Raw genomic sequence first — 25,650 nt, 5'->3', positions numbered from 1 at the left:
TTATTGGCTCCACTAGTGTTTCCTGTGATAGAGATCTAGTCAAAATATGTTCTTTTGGAGTGCTATACCTCAGGCCTCATCATTAAAGGAACTGGCATTTATTTCTCCCTGTATGGCATAGCTTGGTGTTTACGAATCATCTCATTTTGCATCCATGACATAACTACTTTGAGTTGTACATCCCCTATGTAGAGGATTGAATTCCACTCTATTCCATTAGGAACTACTAGTTTATGCAAGTACAATTCACACAATAGATTCTTTAGAGTCATTGGGGAAGATTGAAAGGCATAATAAAATTCACAGGGAGTTGATATGGATGGATCGAGGCCTACTACAATCCTTATTAATTTGAAATTAACAAGTTGCTCTTGAAGGAATATTGCATACACTAGTGAGGGTGATCTACATTCCATCAGCTATGGAATTAATCCAGTAATTTGATCAATTCTTCACTTCAATACTTGGATCTCATCTAATTTTTGCTCCTATTGAGAATTCTACTCATTAATGACTCGTTTCAATTTTTTTCTAACTTCCATTGTGTCTTTTCCCATAACAACTATTGGTACAAACTTATTCCTACTGTAAGAGGTGTAGACAAATTTGGTGGGTGTAAAGGTCCCTGATTGAGTACATCCACCCATCCAGAAGGAGAATGAGGGATTTTAACTATTTCTTTAGGTGCAAAGGACTTACCCTTCCACACAAAAATTGTCCTAATTGAACTGGATTCTTCACTAACATCAGCTACCACCTTAGCCAACATTTCTAACTTTTCCTAACTACCTTGCTGGGGTACTTCTTCAATGCTTTTAGTCCCAAAGCCAGGCATTTCCTCTGAGTTCTTACTAACATCTAGCTAGGTGGAATTATCTACATATTCCTTTGTGTCTTTAGAGTCCTCAAATTCTTGATCACTATCTCCCAGGGCTAACTTCTATTTCTAGACTCTGCTCTCACATTATTTTGTCACAGTTTGTAGGTTGATTATTCAATTCCTTAGAAGAGGAATTGTTCAAAGATTTATTTCCTATAGATTCAAAAGAATCAATGTTAACAATAGGAATAGATGCTCAACATCTTTCTCAAAAAGTCTTTTACTTCACCTCATAGGGAATGTGGATGAGTTTAAAGGACTCTTCCATTTCTTTTTCTTCTTAATGACCCCCTCCTTTGCCACTACTTTAGGAGGATTTTCAACATTTTCTTTCCTAGGGTTCTCAGGATTCTCTTCAGGAGGATTCTTGGAATGTTCTTCAAGAGGATTTTCAAAATGTAATTCCCTAGGGAAAGGAAGGGTTTCTTCCATATTATCAACATTGTCACCAAGCTAAGGTTCTAATGTTTTCTCTTCTGGTTCTGTTATTTTACCCTTACCCTTCCTAGATGTAGAGCTTGGCCTCATAGGTAGAGAAGATTCTAGAATATTAAGAACTTCTAAATTTTTGTTTTTCTTCCTCTGAGAGGTAGAGATTCTAGAATTGGAAATTCTTTTTCTAGGTGACCTAGATCTTTGTTCTTTCCTATCAACATCATGACCTCTAGGGCTGACTATTCTAGGTTCAACCTCATTCATCTACAAAAATTCTTCCAATGTCCCAACCCTTTGTCTACTCAATTCCCTTTCCACCATTAATTTAATTAGCAAATGGTGTGGAATAGATTGGTTGCTTCCTAACTAGATTAACAAAGACTACCATTTCACAATATTAAAAGAAGAAGCTGGGAAGATTTATTGGTTGGTCATCATGGTAGAGATGATTGAGAATTTTGAAGTGCAAAGAATGTAGGTATTTGTAGCATCCCTCCTAGGTGAAGTACTCAATAATAAATGTAGCTAGCTAAATGAACTCCAGGGGCAAAGATAATCACCCATTTCCTTACTTCTTATTGATATCCGGTTGAGGATCACCATGCAAAGTGAACTGTTCCCTTGCTGATCATAGGTCAAAATCTTTCACCCATGGTTCATCTTGCTGAGGCAACCCTATCACCTTAGCACCTACATCTTTTGTGAATTAAACTTTCAAGCCTTTAACTTTTGCAACCCTTTCTTTCAAAATAGACATAAATTGTAGAGCAACTTCTTTGTTAAACCCCTTAAGGCTTAAACAATAATCTAGCCACCCTCTCATTCTAAACATTTCATAGGTGGACATGTCATTTAAAAAAACTATGTCACCCATTGGTTCATGCCTTTATAGGTCACCTCCCATTGCCTTTCTTAGACAAATTTCTAACTTGTAAGACACAATTCTAACAAATTTTAGTGATGGAAAGTCATAGACCTCAATGAATTTCAAAACAAAATTTTTTAGAAGAAGACAATGTAAAAATTGCAACTTGATCATAAAATTAATTTTTTCTGCACAAAATCTAATGATGTGAGTTTTACATAACATCTCATAAAAATTCACGTGTGCCAAGGCTACCACCCTAAACATGTCACAACACATCATTAAAAATCGAGATCATTTTTTAATATCTTTAATTGATTTTGATTATGATGATGCAATCACAAAAGGATAGATCATTATGTCATGTCGTAGATTTTTTTTGAAAAATAGATAGTCCCCCCAGGCCCCCACCCCCCCAACTAAGTAATGGCATGGGTCCCACCAAGCCAGGTTTAGCAAGAGTGAAAAATTAAATTGACAAAAAATCCTAAAAATTAATGAATAGAAATAATATATGTATGAGTATATGTGGCACTAACCTAAAGGCACTGTAGGAAGAGTTGTCCAAAAATTGCACCTACATATGTGAAGTGATGGGATGGGGTGGATGGGTGGAAAAGAGAGAAGGTGAGATGAAAAATTATTACGGAGAAAGTATTCCACGAAATGTGAAATTATTATTATGGTGGCCTTGAATGGAATAAAAAATCAACAAAATTGTGGGTGGAAGATCTAGATTCTTCGGTTACAGGAGCTTTTGCTGCATATGCGCTCTAGAATTGCTTGAGGAACTCATCACAATTTATAGGTTTGTGGTAAAGTTTCAAATGATTCCCATTGATGAGGAGCTTGAATTGAATAGGATCTATTGTTGAAAATTGTTTAGCTCCATTGTCGAATACTGATATAATCTCATAAGGCCAAAGCCATCTGGTTTAAAATTTTCCTAGTGTGTGTTGGTATCATGAATCATATAATAGTACCTAATCTCTAATAGAAAATTTCTTATCATGGATGAAATTATCATGCCACTTTTTCCATTGCTATTGTATTAACTCTATATTGTGTAAAGAAAACTTCCTATATTCATCCAATCTATTTAATTATAATAAATGATCTTGCTATGCTCTTGTGATATCTATATCTAGATCTAAAGTAGTACAGAGTGTTTAATGCTAGAACTCAATTGACATAGAGGTAGATTTCCCATATACCAACTCAAAAAGAGTAAACCCTATGGTGGTTCTCCATGTGGTACAGTAAGCCCATATGGATTTAGAAAGATGAGTAGCCCAATATTTTTTATGTACATCTACTATTTTAGTGAGAATAGATTCAATCTCCCAGTTTGTAATTTTAGCCTGGCCATTCACTAGTAAAGTTGGACCAAATTTTTGACATATTTTGGTCAAAATTTCAATCAATGTTCATCGCTATATTTCTCGTCAAAATTTTGATCAAATTGTAGGTTGGTCAAAATTTTGACAAATACATTTGTCAAAATGTTTTGTTTCAACCAAAACAAAACATTTCGACAAATGTATTTGTCAAAATTTTGACCAACCTGCAATTTGATCAAAATTTAGACGAGAAAAATAGTGATGAACCTGGGTCAAAATTGGTAAAAAATTGGGTCCAAATTTACTAATGATTGGCCTGAGGCTGATAAGGTGAAGACTTTCCATGATGCACCATGTACTCTTGCATCAACTTAGTGATGAGGTTAGATGTGAATTGTGCCCCTTGATCTTTGAAAATCTCCCTTGGTACTCCAAATCTAGTGAGTATACATTCATAAAGGAACTCAATAACCTTGTGATCTCTAGCATGTCTCATAGCTTTGGCTTTAACCCATTTTGTTGCATAGTCAGTACATACTACGATGTAAGACTTTCCATGAGAAGAGGGCTCAATAGGTCCAACAAAGTCAATACCCCACTTGTCAAAGGGTGTGACAATGACCTACAACTATAGAGGCATTTCATCAGTCTTTGTGGAATGTCCCATACATTGACACCTATCATAGTGTTGAGTATGCTTTGCTGCATCCTTATGCAAAGTGGGCCAGTAGTACCTAGTTGTCAAAATTTTATAGGCTATCCTCTTTATGGAAAAGTGTCCACCACATGGCTCATCATGGCATGCCAGAAGGATGTCATAAGTTTCATATTCTTGAATACATATCCTGGTAATTTGGTTTGGTCCTATATAAAACATAAAGCCTGAGATCCAAGAGAATTCAAAACTCTTCTCAACAAATAGATGATGCTATTTAGGAGAAAGGTGAGGTGGTGTTGTCTCTGTAGCAAGGTAATTTTCTAAGTTTGCATACCATGGGTTAAAAGAATGAATAGAGAACAAGTGTGACCCACCTTACAATAGGTATATAATAATCATGCTCTAGGACATGCTTAGGAATAATGTATTCAATCTAAGGATTATTTTTCCCACTATGAGGTGCATTTAATCTTGTCAACCCAGGGACGTATACTTGAAATGGTCGGCACAATATGTGCACTAGGTCTCTTAATGAGTCACTATGCTTATGCTGTAGGAAAGTAAAATGCAAGGAAAAGAACTTACACTATTGCTATAGAAAACTAACACACTTAACTCTACGAATATTTGAATTACAATGAAAGGTTAACAAATATTACAACTTAGTTCATCCACTCTAACTATTCTCACAGATGTTGCAAGAACATTTACGAAGTGTGATACTACAGGAAGGAACTTACAACTTCTACTTACAATACTAAAAATGCTTGGAAATAAATCTATACTATCCTAATCTAATCCACCTTCCAAGTGGGCCCCCTTGGTTGGCTTCAACTAAACTACTAATACAGGATAGAAGCCAAAAACTATTTCATTACATTTTAGAAATTCATTACATGGAAACAACACATAGAAGTATAAAAACACAACTCACTGTAAAAGTTAATAGTCTATTCTCATAAATTTTTTCCTTCTAACTAAAATAACACACTTGGTCTGATTCCTATATATTGGAGATTGGTACTTATTCTAAAACAGAAAAGTAAATAACCTAGCTATAAATCTGTAGGAGAGAAAGAAGGAAAATAACAACTCAAGGTAGGAAGAAGAGATAATGGCTTAAGGCGGGAATAATAAAGTCTAAACAGCCTCTTGCCATAAGAATAAATGCATAGAATGTAGTAAGTCTTCATAGCTCCTCCATACTCACTGCCATGTCCTTTGGTACCATTATGACTTTCCTCGACTGTGGGTACACCTCAATGTTTTTTTCTCCTTGAATGCTATTGGTTGTCTTCACGCTCATCTTTGAATTCTTCCAATCATCTTCAGCTTCATTGCTAACAAGTTAGTTATACTACAAAGACAATTACAAATAAACATTTCCAAATTAAATTCAAATATAAGAACATACATTTTGATCATTATATGAAATACTGCATCATATATATGATATTGGAAAAAGATGACATACTATCTACCCAACAGGTTAATCATTGGTTTAGGTAAACATAGACCCACAAATGTCTTGATGAAAATGAAATAGAGTATTAAAAAAGTGTTTAAAAGCTATCATGAAATAGAGGCAATAATTAGCCTCATCATCTGCCCCCTAGTAAACTGATGCTTGTCCTCAAGCATGGCATTTCCTAGTCAGTGACCTAAATTCCCCCACTTCTGCCCTTCCTTTCTTGCTAATCTTGAAGGTATAATAGAATCCTCATGTTCTTTCCCATACCTCCCTTTTGTTTTCCTCCTATAGCTTGTCAAGTCTATCAACATTAATTTCATATAAAGGCCACATGAGTATTGAAGGTTGCATAGTGAGTGGGCACCATAATTTAGGTCTAACCTATTTTCCTAGCTCTAGATACTTTGGAGCTCGGTGAAGGGCAACTTCCAGGTTGATGGGACTATGTGGCTTTGACCTTTTAAGTGACTTAGGTAATCTATCCCATCTACTTCTAGCACCAACCATAGCTCTTTGGAAAGCAAAGTAGGGCATCATAATTAGCATAGGCCTTGGTTTTGGCAACAAAGATTCTATCTAGGCCCACCTTGGTTGCTCCTGTCCATGCATTTGGATTTGTGGGGATGGGATATCAGGGAAAACCCTGACTACTTTATTTCCACCACAACTATAACTATAATTCCTATGACCCAAAAAAAAGTGAGTCTTCTAGCAGGCATTGGGATTGGATTCATCCCTTACTCCCTTGTTCTTATCCCCATAAGTTAACCTAAACTAGCCCTTAAGAACTTCTTCTGGTTTACTGCTTTTGGCTCTTAATGGTAGGGGTTCTGTCCTTTCCTCATCTTTGTAATTATTCAGTTGCCTATCATAGGTTGCTTCATTAGACATCCAAGACATCAAAGCTTTTAAATGTATATCCCCTATATAAAGTAAAGGGTACCATTGGGTTTTTGAAGGGATAACAAAATTATGCACATATAATTCATAGAGCAGATTTTGCTGCTAGGATGGTAGAGTCTGATATAAACCATAAAATTCCTAGGCTGATTTAAACTCTACATTTATATTCTTAAGGGTTAGCATGAGTTGAAATAAGAGAAATTGTTCTTTTAAATAGAGAGCATAAATTTTTGGAAGTGGTCTATAGGCAAGTGCTTGATTAGCCAATTTGAGGGCATGATCCATCCTTAGTTTTTGATTCGCTAATTGCTCTTTCAAATCTATAATTTATGCATTCAAAGAAACTATGTCTTTCTTCATTCTTTTCCTCTCCTCTTTCCATAAGGCCTTAGCAAACATATGTTGTCCAAACAACTAAAAAAGGAGTTTTTGTAGGGTAATGGAACCACTGTGTTCCTCATGGTTTCTTTTCCTCTTTCTCTGTTCCCTCCATAATTTTTCTACAATATCAATAAACCATGTTGATTTATAGGGAACTAGGGAAGTGTTTGGATAAACTTGTTCAAGAACTATTTCATCCCTACAACTTAAAGTACCTAGTTGGTCTATTGGGGTATCATTTTCATTAACCTCAACCCTACATTCCTTGTTAGGGTTTTTAAGAATGTTTTTAGTTTCAAGGTGAGGAGGAGAGTGATTAGGAACAATCTATACAAGGGATTCTTTAGTAGATGGCTTGAATGAGGGGGATTTTTTGGAAATTTTTCCTCTAATTCTAGAACTTCTTCTTATAGGGGTTTCTTCTAGTATCACAACCTTCTGCCTACCTCTTCCTTTTGGTGTCTCTGCTACAGGAGTAACTGTTGCAAAACCCTTCTTAGTTCTCTTTTGCCTCATGACTATAGGGTTTTGTTGGATACAATTGTTCAATTGTGTGTTGTCTTTAATGTTACACAAATGCCATATTAGTTATCAGACAGAGTCTACCGAGCTTAGTTTGTTAGAAGAGCAATTTACAAAGTCTACCAAGCATTTTTGGTAGTCACACTATGAAGATAGTTTCTATCGAGTTCACTCGGGTGCTAAAAGATTTTATGGTAGAAGAAAGTTTTTACCGAGCTCACAAGGTCAGCAAAGGAAAATTAGTTCTTACTAAGTTCACTTGATCTCCAAAGGATTTTGCAGAGGTCGTAGTGTTTACTGAGCTTCACTTGGTTAATACTGGAAATCATTTCTCGAGCAGGGTCAGCCAATGAAGGATTTCATTGTTTTGGGAAATAATGTTTAATCATGTAATGACTATAGCCGACTGATGTATTCTTAATTGGTAAATGTAACTTGTATTTGAGCCAACTTGACAATTTGTAAGGTATACATAAAAGTTCAAGTTGTGAATTCTAAAGTATGAATGGATGTATGAATAAGCTAGCATGCAAGTGAGTTGATTGTGTAAGAATAAGTGTGACTGAATTTTGAAGGATTAGATATCCTTGAAGAGTAGCAAAGGTGTATTTTATCAATGAGGATCTATTGAAGTAGAATAAAGATCTGTAACAACAAAGATCAGTTGCATCTCATTCAGGTCACTCATTGTTACTTTCTCACAATTGTACTAGTGATTTTAAATCTCTTAACAGAGTTGGCTTATCAACCATTTTGTAAATCCTCTAACAAGGTGGAAAGTTCTCCTAAATTGTTCTAAAATCATCTAACAAGGCCACTCCTATTAGGGTGATTAAATCCTCTAACAAGGTCACACCTAATAGTGTGTTTTTGTAACCTGTAATAGGGTTGGCTCCTAACAGGGTTCACTTTAGAAGAGTGAAAATTGGTAGCTAGTTACTTGGTGGTTTTTCCCATATTGGGTTTCCATGTTAAATTTGGTGTCTCTTGTGTTCATGTTATTTCTTTTTTCATGCATGTTAATAATTGTGAATGCTTCAAAAGTTAATACACAGTTCATCTACCAAGTTACAACATTTTGTATGGGTACCAAGTGACAACAGTAACTAGTTATTTAAGACATCTAAGGGATAAGTGGATTTGTTTTTGTGGCAACTGATTCACCCCCCCTCTTAGTTACTCCATCTATATTTCCAACAATTGGTATCAGAGCATTTGGTGCTTGCAAGAAGGATTTCAATGATCTAAGCTAAAGATTTGGATGTCTTACAAGAGGGAAATTCCAAGGCTTAATAGGGATAACTTTTCAGCATGGAAAGGTCTCATGAGACTCCATCTAGCTTCCATTGGAGATACAAGATTGAAATATTTGGATGAAGCATATGTGACTCCTTCTGGTACATTATCTACTAATGACATTGCTGAGAAAAAGAATCATAACACCACGATGATAGACATGGCATTTTTCCTAAGCTATGAGGAATTTGATGATGTCAAGAACTGCAAAACTACCTTTGAAATGTGGAACAAGCTGAAAGAAATCTATGGAGGTGATGATAATGTGAGAAGAGCCAAACTAGAAAGTCTAAGAGGATAATTTGATCAGATGAGGATGAGAGAGGATGGAAACATTGCCAAATATGTTGAAAGAGTCAAAGCAGTTGTCAGTGCAATCAAGGCTTCTAGAGGAGAAATTGAAGAGAAAATAGTTGTAAGTAAAGTTCTTAGAACATTACTTCCTATTTATGCAATTAGAGTTTTTGCAATTCAAGAAAGAAGATGTGAAGCAAATCACAAGATAAATTTAGAAGCCATAGTAGGAAGATTGACTGCATTTGAGCTAGATAACTATGTTAACTATGTTCCAGCTTCCAAGAACATTGAGTCAAAATTTGAAGCCAAGCTTTCACTCAAGGAAAAAGACAAGAAAATAAAGGATTCTCAGTTAGAAAGTGAAGAAGAATCAAAACAAAGGTTAGACAGTGATCTTGAGGTAGTTGAAGCTCTACTTGCAAGGAAATATTCTAGAGGGAGAGGGAAATACAAAGGTAAGTTTCCTCTAATCTATTTTTCATGTGAGAAAATTGGTCATATTGCTGCTAGGTGCCCAAATAAGCAAAACACGGATGAGAAGAAAGGTCACAAGTGCAATGGCAAGAAAGATTTTAAATCATTCAAGGACAAAGATAAAAAAAACATGTTTCATGGCTAAGAATTTTAATGATTCTGATGAAGAAGAAGATGAAATTGTTTACATTGCTATGAAAGTTCAATATGATAATGATGAGGAAATGGCACTTATCTCTGATGTGAGCAAAAATGATACATGGATCATAGATAGTGGTTTCTCTCATCATATGATTGGTGATAAAACTAAGTTTGAACAATTTGAAGACTATGATGGTGGTAGTGTGAGGTTTGGTAATAATGAACCTTGTTGTATAAAAGGAAGAGAAAGAATCTCACTAACCAAAGAGCTTGTATGTGATAATGCATATTAGGTAGAAGGACTAAAACAAAATTTGTTGAGTTTGGCATAGCTACTCAATAATGGATTCAAAGTGGAATTCATGCATGAAAAAGAAAGACTACTAGATGACAAAGTAAAACTGATTGGATCTGGCATTCAAAAAAAAGGTAACTTGTTCTATCTTGAACTTGGTGAGTGTTCATGTTTTATTGCTCAAGTTGAAGAAAGTTGGCTATGGCATGGAAGGTTGTGTCATGTGAACTTTAATAACTTGGTGAAAATAAGTAAATTCAAGAAAGTTAGAGGCATCCCTAGTATAAAGAAACTTGATTGTTATCTATGCAAGAATTGTCAAATTGTTAAGATGGGAAAAATTAGTTTTAAAAGTAAGAACTATCAGTCTGAAGAAGTTTTAGAAATTGTGCATACTAATTTGTGTGGACCTATTAGAATTGAAAGCTATATTGGAGAAAAGTTCTTCATTCTTTTTGTTGATGATTACTTAAGAATGATGACTATCATGTATCTAAGAGAGAAATTAGAAGCATTTAAAAAATTCAAGTGGTATTTGGATAGAGTAGAAAAGGGAATAGACAAAAGATTGAAATGGTTGAGGTCAGACAAAGGTGGTGAATTCATCCCCCATGAGTTCAATAACTTTTGCATTGAAAGGGGAATCAAAAGACATGTATCAGCCCTTGAAACTCTCGAGCAAAATGGAATAGCTGAAAGAAGGAATAGAACTATCATGGACTGTACAAGAATCTTAATGATTTAAAAGAACATTGCTATCAAATACTGGGAGGAAGCTATTAGCACTATAGTTCATACCTTGAATTGAGTATAGCTGAAGAAAGACTCATTCAAAACCCACCATGAGTTATGGTATGGCTATAAACCCAATGTAAGTTACCTAAAAGTATTTGGAAGTAAATGTTACATTTTGAAAGAATCTAAACAAGGTAAATTTGATGTGAAGGGTGATGAAGGAATATTTTTGGGATATTCTTGCAAGAGCAAAGCATATAGATGTTTGAATTTGTCTACTCACAAAGTCATAGAAAGTGCACATGTGAAAGTTGATGAGTTTGCAGAAAGGTCTAAAGAAGAAAGAAAAAAGGAACCCAAAGATTATAATAGATTTGCTTTCATTGAACCTGATATAGTGCCAGATACACCTGTCAATTAGGAATCTTATACTCCCAAATATTCAGTAACCGAGTTGGAGGAAGTTCAAACTAAGTTAAAGGAAATTGAGTCATAGTTAGATGCTACCGAACCAATACCCACCGAGTCTGAAGGACTCGAGCAGTAGACAAAATAGCTAGAACCAGAAGTTGAAGTGCAAGAGGATGAGAATGCAATTTGGTCATGATGCAAGAGCATCCTGGGTTGCCTTGTTATCCTACTCATTTTGTTCACCTAGCAGTTCCATCATGTGCCTAGCAATCCTATTTTCTTCATGTGCCTAGTAACCCAGTTTTCTTCATGTACCTAGTAACCCAGTTTTCTACATGTGCCTAGTAACCCAATTTTCTTCATGTGCCGAGTTACTATAGCAATTCCTTCATGTGCCAAGTTACTGTAGCAATTCCTTCATGTGCTAAGTTATTGTAGCATTCCTTCATGTGCCAAGTTACCCAGTGGATGCCGAGTGATTTTTCATGTGCCGAGTTACCCAATGGATGCCAAGTGATTCTTCATGCACCAAGTTACTCAGTGGATGTCGAGTGATTCTTCATGTGTCGAGTTACCCAGTGTATGCTGACTGTCAGTATTTGGACGTGATTTTGCAAGCTAACTTGTGGAATTTATTTCATTCATGACATTTATGTTAAGATCTTTTCTTGGGATGAGTCCAGACCATTGTTGGGTCAGCCTTCCTCTTATGTAATATTCTAGAATGTTCTGTAAGCCATTTTGGCAAGTATAAATAGAGAGTTTAGGCTTAGAGCTAAGTAAGTTTCAAAAGGAAAAGTTTTGAGAGAGAAGAACTGAAAGTGCAAATTTACAGTTGGATCTTGGAATGTGAATGTATTTGTAATTGACCGTAACCTAGAAGGCCTTACAGCTGGGCATGTATGAAGATATTTTGATGAACCAATAAAGTATTTCTTTCTTCTCCTCCTTTGGTTGCTATCCACTTGTGTTTGCTTTTGTTATGTTAACTCTTATAGGGTGGTTTGGATAGGTAGGTGAGCCTTTGGCCCTAGTTATTCAACCTTTGCTTGCATCAGTTCAAAAGGCAAGGAACTTGTATTAGCTAAGTATGTCAGGAGACATCATGCACTAGATTAGATCATTAGAGACAAATTTGAAGGAACTATGACAAGAAGTAAGTTGGAAGGTACTTATTTACTTGCTGATTTTGAACCTAGAAGTGTCAAAGATGCATTAGAAAATGAAAGTTGGATTGAGGCTATGAATGAAGAGATAGAGAAAATAGAGAAAACAAAACATGGACTCTTGTACCTAGGCCTAAAGATAAAAATGTGATTGGAACTAAGTGGGTATTCAGAAACAAGTTGAATGAGGATGGTAAGGTGTAAAGGAACAAAGCTAACTGGTATGCAAAGGATACTCTCAAGAAGAAGGAATAGACTATGGAAAGACTTTTGCTCTTGTTGCAAGATTTGAAGGTGTCAGGACCCTAGTCGCATATGCTACATATAAAGTATTTAAGGTTTATCAGATGGATGTCAAGTCAACATTTCTCAATGGTATATTAGATGAAGAAGTCTACATTGAGTAGCCTGAAGGTTTTGTTGATCCAGATAAGAAGGACATGGTCTACAAATTACACAAAGCATTGTATGGTTTGAAACAAGCCCCTAGAGCATGGTATGAAAGATTGCATAACTATCTTATTCAGATTGGTTTTCAAAGAACTAATGATAATAGTTGCTTGTATATCAAGGAAGGACCAGATTACAAGATTATTTTGGAAAAGATATTTGTGGATGACACTTTATTTATAGGAAATGATGACCTATGCAAAGAATTTTCAGAGAAAATGAACAAGGAATTTGAGATGTCTATGTTTGGTGAGATCAAATTCTTTTTTGGTTTTCAAATTTAGCAAAGTAAGAATGAAATCTACATTAATCAGTCAAAATACATCAAGGAGATACTGAAAAAATTTGGTATGGAAGACTGTAAACAAGTTGGAACTCCTATGTGCATTGGTCTAAAGCTTACCAAGGATGACGAATTAAAGGAGGTAGATCAGACATTGTATAGATCTATGATTGGAAATTATAGTATGTAGTCCATAGAAGGATAGATATTTCCCTTGTAGTTGGTATTGTAGCAATATTTTCAGTAAAACCAAGAGAAAATCACATGATGGAAATCAAAAGGATCATGAGATATCTGAAAGGAACTGAAGCTTATGGATTATGGTACAAATTTGGAGGTAATCTAGATTTAAAGGTGTTTACTGATGCAGATTGTGCAGGAAACATTGATGACAGAAAAAGTACAAGTGGAGGTGCTTTCTTTCTTGGAAAGAGGTTGGTTTCTTGGACAAGTAAAAATAAAAATTGTACATCCCAATCCATAGCAGAAGCAGAGTATGTTGCAGCAGCAGTAAATTATTCCAATATTGTTTCGTTCAAACAATTATTGGAAGGCACGAAGGTGGAAATCAAAGAACCTATTGTTATATTTTGTGACAATACAAGTGCAATTAACATATCTAAAAATCCAGTGATGCACTCAAAAACCAAGCACATTGTAATAAAGTATCAATTTTTTCAGAGAATTGGTGCAGGATAAGGAGATCAGATTGGAATATGTCCATACAAAGGAACAAATTGCTAACATATTCACCAAGCCTTTACCTAAGGATGCATTCTTGTATCTAAGCCAAATTATGTTCTTGATACCTTAATAAAATATTTTCAAGATTCATCATTGCTTCCTCAAAAGTGATTCCAAACATTGTGAAATTATTCATATATATATTTCCATACAATCATGTGATATATAAGCAAAGATGCTAATAACAGCTCATTGGAACATTATAGGAGCATTACATAGACAAAATGGTAAAATAGAGTATGCAAAAGTACCCCATGGTCATGTAAATGTGGTTTTGTCTTGATCTTTAGGAGCAATATTGATTTGGTTATAACCACTATACCCATCTAGAAAAGAGAAATACTTCTTTCGAGCTACAGTATCCAGAACTTGGTCTATAAATGGTAAAGGAAAGAAATCCTTTTTGGTGGCCTTGTTCAATTCTCTGTAATCTATAAAAATTCTCCATTTTCCTCCCTTTTTAGGCACTATGACCAAGGGTGGCACCCATCTACTATCAGATATAGGATAAATAAAACCACCATCAAGCAATTTTTGCAATTTAGTTTTAACTATCTCTCTAAGGCTTGTATTTATCCTTCTTTGGGGTTGACTGATTGGTAGATACCCTTCATTGATGTATATCCTATGGGTGCACAATTTAGGACTCAACCTTTCATATCACTATAGTCCCATGACAAGGCCTTTTCATGCCTTTGAAGTAACTCTTTTAACTGTTCCATTAGTATAGGTGTTAATTTGGGATTGACATGGAGATTATGACCTTTAGACAGTTCAATAGTAGTGGTGGAATATATCATAGAAACTTTAGAGATTGGAGTTGCTTCTAATTCACATGGTAAGAGTGGATGAAGAATATCAAGTTCTTTGAAAAAAGTACAATTCTCATCACATTCTTCATATGTGATTAATTCCAACACAGAACTTTTAGATACATCTTTTTCTACCACACAACTGTTAGTAAGGATACTCTAATGTATTGAATCTTCCTCTTGTAGCTTTAAAAAGGATTGCCTATGCAACATCATGAGCTGTACTATAGAATTTAACTCTTCTTCTTCATCCCTTAAATCTAGCCAAATAGATGTACTCAAATCTGGTAATGGTTATGCTAGAGGATATAAATCAAATTTCTTTGTTGCTTGGCCATTGGATATGGTCATGTTCCCTGATCTACAACTTATATTTGCATTAGTTGTGGTTAACCATGGTCGACCTAGGATGATAGGGTAACCAGATAGATTAACTTTGGGGGATAAAATCATGAAGTCAGTAGGATACTCTAGAGAATCTAAGGTTATGACTATGTTTTCTATCATCCCATAAGGGTGATAGTAGAACTATCTGCAAGTTGCAGAATTGTTGGAGTAGCCCCTAGTCCTTTTATTTTCAACTTCTTCATAGTGTCCTTGGTCATGACATTTATAGCATTACCATGATCTATTAAAACATTTTTAACAAACTGACCATTTATACTGACATTCATTACTAGACTTCCTGGATCATAATATTTTGGTGGGACCAATTTTCCTAACATAATGTCAGCCAATTGTCCCAAACATGGACTATGGTGAGGTCCTTTTTCTTCCTTCCAGGCTTCTTCAAGCAAGCATCTCTAATGGCATTTCCATAGACTAGAACATCTTTAATGGCTTAGAAGAGGGGTATTTGGACATGTATGTTCTTCAACTAATCAACAATATCAAAAGGTTGTTCCTCTTCTTGCATAGGTTTGCCTTGTATAAACTTTTTTGGAAAGGGAGGTTCCACCACTAGTTGAACTTGGGTTGACATGGTGACATTGGTTGGGTCAATTTCAGTAACTGAGAGTTCTAATTTTGTAGGAGAATCTAGTATTTCAATTATAAGAGGTAGTTTAGGTGCTGGTAAAGTTGTACCAGATCTTAGATGTATATCTGCAACACTTAGAGCGTAAGCAAGATATTGTTGAGCATTAGTACTATACATGGGCTACTATGGCCATTGGCTATTTGGATTTGGCTAAGGTTGTGCAAGTAACTATGTCTACTTTTTAAGTCTAGGATTTGCAAGTGGTGGCATTAGTGCAGGTTGTTGAATTGGAAGTGGTAATTGTGGAGTATTGGTATTTTGATTAGGCCATTTTTGAGATCCCCTCCATTGGTTTGTAGACTACCAATTCCCTTGGGGTGGTTGCCAATAGTTTTTTTGGTTTTTCCATTGGTTACTCTATTAGTTAGGCTAGGATGGTTGGGAATTTTGAGGCCATTAGGGTTGTTGTAGGTTGTTTTTCCCAATATTATTCCAATTAGGTTGATATTGTGGAGGACCTTGGGGATTATAGTTTTTCCATTGATTACCATGTGAATTTGAATTTTGCTAAGGGTCTTGAGGCATACCTTGATGTTGGGCCCATGGCCAATGTTGAGCAACAAAAAATACTTTCTCATCATCTCCATCTATCTTGAGGTACTCAATTGGAAGATGCTGGTTCTCCATGCTTGTAACCAATTTACATTGGCAATCCTTCTTTTGCTTGTGGAAATGAGGGTAGTATTCAGCTAGTTTTAACTCAGCTTTTGCATACTTCTTCTTTGCAGTCATTGTGTCAAGATGTGTAGCGACATCATTAATGATGTCCTATTTGAAATATGATAATAGGTTAGATATCTCAAGCTTTGAAATACCTTGGCTGATTCCTTTAGTGACTGTGGAACAAGGTCCTTAGCCTTTCTTCATGGTATACCTTGAATAGTTCTGACAGATCTTCTTGACGTCATCCTAGGAGGCTTGATATACATCACCATTAGCCATCAAGTCTAGTGCTTCTAGATAGTTATCATTCACACCTCTTAGAAAGACTAGCTTTTGTGAATCCTCAGACAACACATGTCGAGGGTTCTTCTATAGTGTATATAAGAAATGTGAAACATAGTCTTCCAATGTTTCTTCCTCCTTCTATGATATCTTGAAGACATCATCTCCTCTTGAACTAGATGCTTTGCAATACTCTTTGTACTTATCTAGAAATAGAGTTTGTATTTCATCCCAAGTTCCTGCTGCATTAGCTCCTAAGTCCATGAACCATTATAGAGCTGATTCTTTCAATGTTGCTGGAAACAATTTGAGCTTATAGGCATCAGTGTTGTAGTTAAAACTATGACAAAGTATGTCAAATTCAAACAAAAAAATATTAGGGTCTTCGATTGCAAGGCCATAGAACTTTGGAAGGGCAGCTTTAGGTATATTCTTGAGATTATTAGTATTTATAAGGCTTGGGAGAGGAAATGGAAAAGTAGGTTGTGCCATTACTAGAGGTATTAGATTATGAGGTTTCTATTGAAAAGGGACATTGGGTACTAGATGATTAGCAACTGGTGGATTCAAAGTAGTATTATCAAGAAAAATGGCCAAAACTTCAGTAAAAGGTTGAAGATCACTTGTATCTATTGGTTCTAACCTTGAAGATGGTGCTATAGGAAAAATAGGGCTTGTGTCTTCAAAAGGCAACTCAACTTCTTCTTCTTCAATTTCTTTGTTCAAATTAACAAACTCTTGTGGAAGAAATCTACCATATTCATCTCGTTGTCTTCCTCTTCAATGCATGCAATTAAGCTCTTCACATTGGCGAAGGAAGTTTCAAAACTAGAAATTTCTAAAACTTTATCTAAGAACTATGACTCAAAAATGCTCCTAGCTTGACACCATTCCCAAAAATGACACCAAAAATAATCTGCCTCACAATAGATATATAATAATCATGCTCTAGGCCATGCTTAGGAATTATTCAATCTAAGGATTATTTTTCCCACTATAAGGTGCATTTAATCTTGTCAACCCAAGGACGTATACTTGAAATGGTCGGCACAGTACGTGCACTAGGTCTCTTAATGAGTCACTATGCTCATGTTGTAGGAAAGTAAAATGCAAGGAAAAGAACTTACACTATTGCTACAAGAAACCAACACACTTAACTCTATGAATACTAGAAATACAATGAAAGGTTAAAAAATATTCCAACTTAGTTCATCCACTCTAACTATTCTCACAGATGTTGCAGGAACATTCACGAAGTGTGATACTTCAGGAAGGAACTTACAACTTCTACTTACAATACTAAAAATGCTTGGAAATAAATCTATACTATACTAATCTAATCCACCTTCCAAGTGGGATTCTTTTTTTGGCTTCAACTAAACTACTAACATAGGATAGAAGCCAAAAACTATTTCATTACATTTCAAAAATTCATTACATGGAAACAACACATAGAACTGTAAAAACACAACTCACTATAAAAGTTAATAGTCTACTATCATAAATTTTTTCCTTCTAACTAAACTAACACACTTGGTCTGATTCCTATATATAGGAGATCAATGCTTATTCCAAAATAGAAAAGTAAACAACCTAGCTATAAATCCGTAGGAGAGAAAGAAGGAAAATAACAACTCAAGGTGGGAAGAAGAGATAATGACTTAAGGTGGGAATAATAAAGTCTAAACATCCGCTTGCCATAAGAACAAATGTAGAGAATGCAATAAGTCTTCATAGCTCTTCCATACTCACTGCCATGTTCTTTGGTATAGTTATGACTTTCCTCCACTATAGCTACACCTCAATGTTCTTTTTTTCTTGAATGCTATTAGCTGTCTTCACGCTCATCTTTGAATTCTTCCAATCATCTTAAAATTCATTTCTAATAGGTTAGTTATAATGTAGAGATAATTGCAAATAAGAATTTCCAAATTAAATTCAAATATAAGAACACATTTTGATAATTATATGAAATACTACATCATATATATGACATTGGCAAAAGATGACATAGTATCTACCCATAGGTTAATCATTGGTTTAGGTAAACATAGATCCACAAATGTCTTGATGAAAATGAAATAGATTATTAACAAAGTGTTTAAAAACTATCATGAAATAGAGGCAATAATTAGGCTCATCAGAGTGCTCATTAAGAAAACTATCATCAATTACTATAGAATGATTTGACACTTGTAGTTGTGACAAGAAATTGGCTACTACATTAGCCTTTCTTGGTTTGTCTATGATCTTTACACCAACTCCTGCATGAGGAGTAACCAGCGTGCTAGTTTACCACTAATGGTAGGTTTATTCATTAAGTATTTGATAGCTAAGTGGTTAGTATATACAAATAATTCATAGCTATTAATGTAGTGCCTAAATTTGTTTGGTGCATAAACAACTACTAACAATTCTTTTTCAGTAACAATATAATTCAATTCCCCTCCTTGCAAATTTTTACTAATATTATAAATTGCATGTTCAGTAATACCTTTCTTTTGTCCTAGAATTTCTCCAATAGCATAATTAGATGCATCTATGTGGATATGGAATGGAAGCTTCCAATCAGGTCCCTTAAGAATGGGTGTTGTTGTCAGAGTATCCTTCAACTGCTAAAATGATGCTTCACATTCTTCTATCCATGCAAATTCAGCTTCTTTCTTCAACAAGTTATACAATGGTGCTGCAAGTTGGCTAAAATATTTTATGATCCTTTTGTAGTAATCAACATGGCCGAGGAAAATTTTGACATCCTTCTATTTAGCTAGTGTGGGAAGTGTTTTTATAACTGCAATTTTTGTAGGATCAACTTGAATGTCAAAAGATGAAAGATAATGTCCCAGTACTACTCCTTCCTCCATCATCATGTAGCACTTTTCACTATTAAGAGAGAGATTATAATCTTGACATCTCTTAAGAACCTTTTCCAAGTTAGCCTGTGCTTCTTCAAATGTTGATCCATGACATGTAAAGCCATCCATATAGATTTTAACACAATCGGCAACAATGTCAGAGAAAATACCCAGCACTGCTCTTTGAAAAGTAGTAGGGGCATTAAATAATCCAAATTCCAAGACTAAATAAGAAAAGGTTCCCCAAGGACATGTAAATTTTTTTTTGTCTTGATCTTCTAGTGATATTTGTATCTGATTATATCCATTGAAACCATTTAGAAATGGAAAGTATTTTTTTCCTACTAGATTATCAAGTACTTAGTCAATGAAAGGTAGTGGAAAATGATCCTTCTTAGTGGCTTTATTAAGTTCTCTATAGTCAGCATTGACTCTACACTTTGCTCCTTTCTTTGGAAGAATGGTAAGAGGAGAAACCTATTGATTGTCAAAGATAGGATAAATAAAGCCTACTCTAAGAAGCTTTTGCAACTTAGTTTTGACTATGTCCCTCAAAGCAAGGTTTATTCTCCTTTGGGCTTGCCTTATTGGCTAGTATTCTAGTCTTATATATATATATTGTGAGTATAAAGTTTAGGATCTAAGCCTGTCATGTTAGTGTAATCCCATGCAAAGGCTTGCTAGCTATCTTGTAAAAGCTTGAGAATACTAGACATTTGAGACTCAGTGAGGTTTTTATTAACATTCAGTTCCCTTCCTGAAGCAATTTCAACTCTCCTTACTTTTTCTAACATCAACATTTCTACTATGAATAGAGACTTTATCTCATGAAGTAGAAAAGTTTGAAGTTAATCAGGTGCTATAGGAGATTGAGATGTGGTTTTCTTGGGAAATATTTTTTGAAGAGAATGATTTGGATCATCATAAGATGACTTCTTAGAATCATATTGGTTGGTAAGGATTATTGTAAGAATGTCATCTTCTTCTTGGGATACCACGAATGGATTTCTTTCAATGACCATGAATTTTTGCACAGAGCTTACTTCAAAAGTAGCATCTTAGGGCAGACAACTCCATCAAGTTTACTTTGGGGTTTTGCTAGAGAATATAGAGTTAACCTTTGGTGTTTATTCTAATTGATATGGTCATCTTTCTCAAATGGCATGCAATGCAAGCATCAACCGTGGCTAACCAAGGCCTTCCTAGGATTAATGGGTAACCTCTAAGAGTGGCTTTGGGTGACAAGATTATAAAATTTGAAGGGTACTCTAAAGAATCTAGGGTAACAAAAATATCTTCAACCATACCATTAGGCTTGACTGTGGAATTATTAGCTAACTCCAATATTGTTAGTGTACTCCACAAACCAATGATACTAAGCTTCAACAAAACTTCTCTAGTCATAAACATTAATTGATGCTCCTAAGTCAATTAAAACATTTTGAATTTGGATACCATTGATGAAGATGGTTACAACTGGATAGCTTCCTAACAACTTTATTTAACATGAAATCAGAGAGTTGGCCTAAGACATGGATAGTATTAGGGTCTTTCTTTTTCCTTCTAGGCCACTTGATACAAGCTTCTTTAGTTGCTTTGGTATAGACTAGAATTTCTTTAAGTGCATCCAACAAGGGAATCTGCACTGTCATTTATTTGAGCTGGTCAATAAAATCAATGGCAATAGGATTTTCTTTTAGAGGCACATCTAGAGAAAATCTCTATGGATAAAAAGGTGTCTTAAGCATTGGTTAGTTTGAGCAACAGGTGGAATATTAATAGGCTAGATCATGGGTTTATCCTTAGTATTAATGACTTTGGTTATTATTGGCTCTTTGGGTGTAGGCAATGTAGTTCCTTATCTAAGATGAATATCATTTATATGCAAGGAATAGGCCTACTGCTTACTATTAGGATTTGGAGTTGGCCAATTTGGAAGCTGAGTTGGCTTCTGAAGTGTGCTATTTTCTACAGGAGGTGGTGGCATAATAGCTTGCTGCTAAGGTGGAGGCATTAGTGCTAGTTACTGATTAGGTTGATTAGGTCTCCACTACGATTGTGGTTGCGAATTACCCTGAGGTGGTCATTGGTTATTCTGCTACAACTACTGGTAAGAGTTATATTACTATTGGTATGTGTTAAATGGTGTTTTTTATTGATAGGCTTGGTTATAGTATGGTTGTTGATTGCACCAATTGTGATTCCAATTTTGTCCTTGAGAAGCAAAATTCTAGGGGTTTTGGTTTAGCCAATAGCTACTATTATTATTACAAAAATTATTCAGTGGGCCTGAAGGCATACCTTAACTTTGGGACCATGGACACCTTTGAGCAAAGTAGAAAATGTCTCCATTCTACTTTTCTATAGCTTTGAACTTGGTGGGCATTGGGTTAACATCCACAAATACAACTTTCTTACATTTATAGTTTCTTTTCCTCTCTCTACAATGAGAACAATTCTTAGTAGGCACAACATCTGACTCTTCCTTTTTCCTCCTTGTTTGCATACTATCTAGCTGAGTGACAACATCATTAATGATGTCCTACTTAAAATTAGATAGTAGATTAGATAGCTCCATTTTAGATACTCCAGAACCACCGTTGGACTTATGTGGTAGGTTTCTAAGTCCCTACCCTTCTTCAAAGTGGCCCTTGAGTAATTTTCACATATATTCCTTATGTTAACCCATGCTTTTTGTGTGATATCACCTCTTACCATCAGGTCTAAAGCCTCAATTCTTCCATCATTCACACCTTTTAAGAAAAGGTGCTTCTGAGATGCCTCATTTAGCTGGTGTTGAGGATCACACTACTTGTGTTAAAAATAAATCTAGATACATAATCCTCCAATGTTTCATCCTCCTTCTGAAACATTTTATAAATGTCATCACCTTTCAAATATTGACCTCTATAGTACTCCTTGTACTTTCTAAGAAACATTGTATGCATGGCATCCCAATCTGCTATAGCATTAGTACCCAACCTCATGAACTATCTCAAATTAGCTTCTTTTAGATTCAACAGAAACAACTTCAACTTGTGGGCATTAGTGGTATAGTCATAACTCTAGGAAAGAATATCAAATTCAAAGAGAAAGGTCTCAGGGTCTTCTGTTAGGAGGCCATAAAATTTGGGGAGTGTAGGAGAAGGTATATTAGATTTTGGTTGCCTTACTATTGAGGTATAGGAAAAGGAAAGGGAGCTTGAGGAGCCATTCTAGGAGGAGAACCTTGTGGTGGTGGTTGATATACAACAAGAGCAAGTAGATTATCTTGATATTTAGGTTCAACAAATAGGTTGTTCAAACGTAATGATTCTTTAGATGATGAAGAGGATATGTTTTCCTAAGCATCAACACATGGATTTTCAAGGGGTTCTTCTTAGTTCTCACTTTGTGGTTCTTCAAGTTGAGGATTAAAATAATCAAATGGTAATCCTTGATAGTTATGAGGAAGAAATCTCTCAAGGTGATCTCTTCTTCTATGCATAAAAGTACTTACTGAAGTACTAAATTAAAACTAAGAATGTGACTACCAGGATTAGTTTGAATCAACACCATCCCCAAAAATGACACCAAAAATGCTTGGCCAAACAATGGTATCAATAACCCAAAGCAATGGACTGCTTAATTCAGGATTGGACACCCTAAATGATTCCTAATGCACTATTTAGTCTCATTTAATTTATTGACTAGAGAGGTAAAATTAGAATGGCATCTACAAAGTATATGCTTCAAACTTACTTTTTCTAAGCATATTTGAGGAATTTAAATGCTTATGCTTTAGGAAAACTAAACTAAAATTGGTAAGCAATTGCGTTCTAATCAAAGTAGGAAATTACAGCTAGAAACTACTCCAACTGGTTGAGCTACAAGAACATTAGAGTTCTAAAACATCTAAAATGAACAGGAAACAAACTCTATACTAACAAAGCAATTCACTCATCAAGTGGGCCCCCCTTGAATGAGTGAATGAAAAATGCAATCTAGATAAAAGTTGTTAACTCGAGATGATCATTCTATTCATCCATAAAATAATTACACTTGATTGAAAATAGTATACAAGAGTTTTTTATTAAAACCTGTTTGTTCGACTAACTCCCTAAGAGTCATAATAGTTGATTATTTAAAAGAAAACTACCACTAAATCCTAAACCTATGATCACTTCATAATGAGGATTGGTTACAACTCATAAAGTTTCATAACAGAATCATTATTGACCATGAACAATCCCAAAATATAACGCACACTAAATCTACGTGTTGCATGCAACATAAGGCATTGACTTGCTTGCAAAGATTCTACAATCACAGTCAACTTTGACAACTCTTGCACTAGTATGCCGGTCCTTGAATATCCATGTTCAACTCCTACAAAATATTTAATTCACACACATCAAACCATACACATATATGTATTTCCACATTATCAATATTAGGAAAAGGTGTTAGTCTTAATTATCACTCTTACATACCTATTACTACAGGAGGTAACTAACCAAAACATAGCTTAGGAGAGAAAGCATCCATTAACATGTATAACTATTATATTCACCATTCTTGTCCATGAAATTAGATAGATATTATGTCTTTAGAGATGTCAACATTCTATCTTATGTTCACACACATATATAATCATATACATAGAAACCATAAGTTCTTATGCTTAAAACCATAAATGTATGTCTATGTGCAATCGAATGTCCTAGAAAGAGGATAAAAAGTGGTGAGAAAGATGGCTAATTTAGGATCCCATCAATTTCTATGTGATAAGTGAGCCTTCCTAGTTCAATTCTGCACCAAGATTCTTTGACTTGGGTGATAAAGAGCCATTTTCTATCAAAATACAAAGAGATGTAGTAAGTGATTCCTTATTTTGATCACAAAATCTATCTAGAACATACAAAAGGTAAGTAATGAAAGCAAGCAAAAGGTGAACAAATATTTGGGAAATATTGAGTTCCACTAATGGCTTTAATTGGGGACATGCACCCCTTGTGGGTGTAGTTAGAATTTAGTTATCTCGGGAAGAAGCAAACCAAAAATTACAAAAAAGCACAATATAAATAGAACAAAAAAAAAAGGAAAAGAAAAGTTTAGGAGTACACCTGATCTCAATTTTGAAAGAAAAAACTCTTTAAATATTGATCATGAGTAGATAAATCTTGATCATATCCATCAATATCTTGCAAGTAATAAGAATCCTCTCCATTCTTACTAGTGATAACATATGGTCCAAGCTATAAAGCCTCAAATTTACCATGTTTTCCTTTGTCTTGGTCTCTTGAATTCCACTTGAAAACCCAATCTCCTTCTTGAAACTATCTGGATTATGCTCTTTTGTCATGTAACTTTTTCATTTTCAACTTTTTCCTAATATTTTGTTCATGAGTTATTCTCCTATTTTCTTCAAGTTTAGCTAATGCATTTAGTCTATCACTCAATGGATCTAATTCTTTATCACCTTTTTTATTTACAAAATTATAAATAGCCAACAAATTATGTAATGTCATTCTTTCTTGCTTTCCATATACCATTTTGAATGGAGAAAAACTAGTAGATCTCTTAACTGTTATTCTATTTTCCCATATAGCCAAATTCAACTTAGAATCCCATGCTTTCTTATTCTTATCCAACATTCTCTTGACAATTTTAAGTATGCTCTTATTACTAGATTTTTCCTACCCACTCCCTTGTTGATGATAAGGGCAGAGTAAGATATAGTAATACCATAGGTTTCACAAAACTCAGTGAGCTCTTTTGCTCTAAAACACATAGTATTGTCAAGGATAATCTTTTGAAGTACTCCAAATCTACAAATAATATTCTCCATCAAAAATTTCATGACTACCTTATAAGTAGACTATCTTACTGGGATAACTTCAACCCATTTTTAAAAGTAATCAGTGGCAACCATAATCCATCTATGTCCTCCACTTGAATTTTCTATAATCTCACCTACGAAGTCAATTCCCCACATTTGAAGTTGCTCTTTTGATTTCATAGGTCTCATAGGTAAAACACCATTAAATTTCAATTTACTAGAGAACTTTTGACATTCCTCACATCTCCTAACAAATTCATAACTATCCTTAAAAATTGTTGGCCAAAAGTAACCTGCGCTTAAAATTTTATGTGCAGTAGTCTTAGTAGACAAATGATCTCCACTTACCCCTCTATGCATTTCTAATAATATTTTTTTAGAATAATATGGATCCACAAAAAAAATTAGTATACCATCTCTATTTTTCCAAA

This window comes from Cupressus sempervirens, chromosome 11 (assembly GCF_028749045.1).
Source record: "Cupressus sempervirens isolate cs-2001-9-10 chromosome 11, ASM2874904v1, whole genome shotgun sequence".
Lineage (NCBI taxonomy): Eukaryota > Viridiplantae > Streptophyta > Pinopsida > Cupressales > Cupressaceae > Cupressus > Cupressus sempervirens.
This window is presented reverse-complemented; position numbering follows the sequence as displayed.